This window comes from Panicum virgatum, chromosome 3N (assembly GCF_016808335.1).
Source record: "Panicum virgatum strain AP13 chromosome 3N, P.virgatum_v5, whole genome shotgun sequence".
NCBI classification, from domain to species: Eukaryota; Viridiplantae; Streptophyta; class Magnoliopsida; order Poales; family Poaceae; genus Panicum; species Panicum virgatum.
In genome coordinates this window covers 62,374,246-62,376,074 of record NC_053147.1, presented here as the reverse complement: position 1 = coordinate 62,376,074, position 1,829 = coordinate 62,374,246, and positions in this window count along the sequence as shown.

Sequence of the window (1,829 nt, the reverse complement as noted above, 5' to 3'; positions counted from 1 at the left end):
TCGACCATGAGAGCTCCTGTGCACTTTTGCACTCACCGGACCATCCGGTGAGTGCACACCGGACCGTCCGGTGACTGCATTTGGAGCACTATTTTCCGCTGCTTGTCTCGTTTGTTTGGGTGTTTTTGGAGGGTCTTCCTAGGAAAGTTCTCACATTGTTAGCTCATCATAGCTAAGTAGTGTATCTTGTTTAGAAGAGAGGTTATCGGGGTTTTTATTTGAAGTTTTAGAAGCTGTTGATGCTTCTTAAAGCGCCAATTTACGTACAGCAAGCGCACAGATCATGTAGCTTTTCCCTTAGAGTATTCCCCCAAGGTTTATTAATCCACGGAACAAGTGTATTACTATGCTTAACTAAGCACTAATGATGTTGGTAAAAGATCTATATTGAGTGTTTGAGTGTGAAATAGATCTAATCTAACCAATCTAATCTAATCTAGACTAGTGAGCAATGATAGATGTGTGCACAAGATATGAAGAGCATTTGTCCATAGGGTCTAGGATCACTAGAGATGTAATCGCCAAGCAACGAAGAACGGATCTAATCTACCAAAGGTGTGTTCCAAGATCAAAACCTTTCCCTCCCGCATACTGTCACTACACGAGGATAATCGGTAACGAATCAACAAGAACACAATAGTTGATGTAATCTAAGTAAACCATGCAAGAGCAAAGCAAACCCAAAGCCAAGTCGCGAACTATTAGGCATCAAAGCATCATCAACAAGAATCGTGATAGATCAATCTCATAAAGGATTTGGCAATTACAACTCAAGATCTCCTTACAACCCCATGAACAAACGAGGACTTTACCCCATGAAGCTAAGCGAAGCGTAGTCGATCATGGTGGTGAAATCTCCGGCAAGGGATGGATCCCTTGCTGTCCTCCAACTTGCAGCGGCGCCGAGGGACGATGAGGCCTCCGGTGTCGTCTTTCTCTTGTGTCTAACTCGAATGTATCTCTGGATGCTCTTCTCTGCGATCTCTGTGATCTCTTTGGATGCTCCCGCGATCCCCCTGGATTACTCTTCTTTGACGGCGGCTTCGGGGTATTTATAGGCAGATATGGTCGGTGGTTTTGGTAAAACATAGATTAGGGTTGACGCATACTTCGCGCTGAAGAAAACCGAGATCGATTGGACTCCGAAAAGGGCTAGGCCGGCCGGCCCAAGGACTCCAGGCCGGCCGGCCTGGGCCTTTTCTGGCCCCTTTCGGTCCCATCTTTTGCGTGTTGAATCTTCCTTTTATTCCTCATCTTAGCCCAGTTGTAACCATGCGTCAAAACATCTCCAAAAATGTCCAAATTCCTGTCAAAATGCAACATGCTCCAAAATCCAGGACAAAATCGAAAACGGTCAAGTTTGGGTGCCAAGTGGCGGGTTAGTACATAAATCATCCTGAAGAATTTACCAAAATAACTCCTAATTGTATAATAAAATGGGTACTTACGGAGCGCCAACATTCCCCCCATGCTTAGCTTTTGCTCGTCCTCGAGCAAATCAAATCATCAAATGCTTCCATGGGTTGCTCAAGAGTTCTCGAACTATAAAATTTACTTATGCAAACAAGTCTAACAATATTTCTTCAAACAAAGGTCAGAGGAGCAGCGAGGATAATCATACCATGGGTGTTCAAAAACTCATCCAACATTACTCCACAACTCTTACCTTTAGCCGGCAACTCGAATATCGACAACACTTGTTTTTCTTGCCATCCTTGGAGGTTTTTCTCTCTCTTTTTTATTTAAGAAACAAAATGCCCTGCAACAAAGGTTAGACCAAAAATTCTTGCACAAGTCCTTTCATGTCTCTCAATATAAGTGGCTATCCT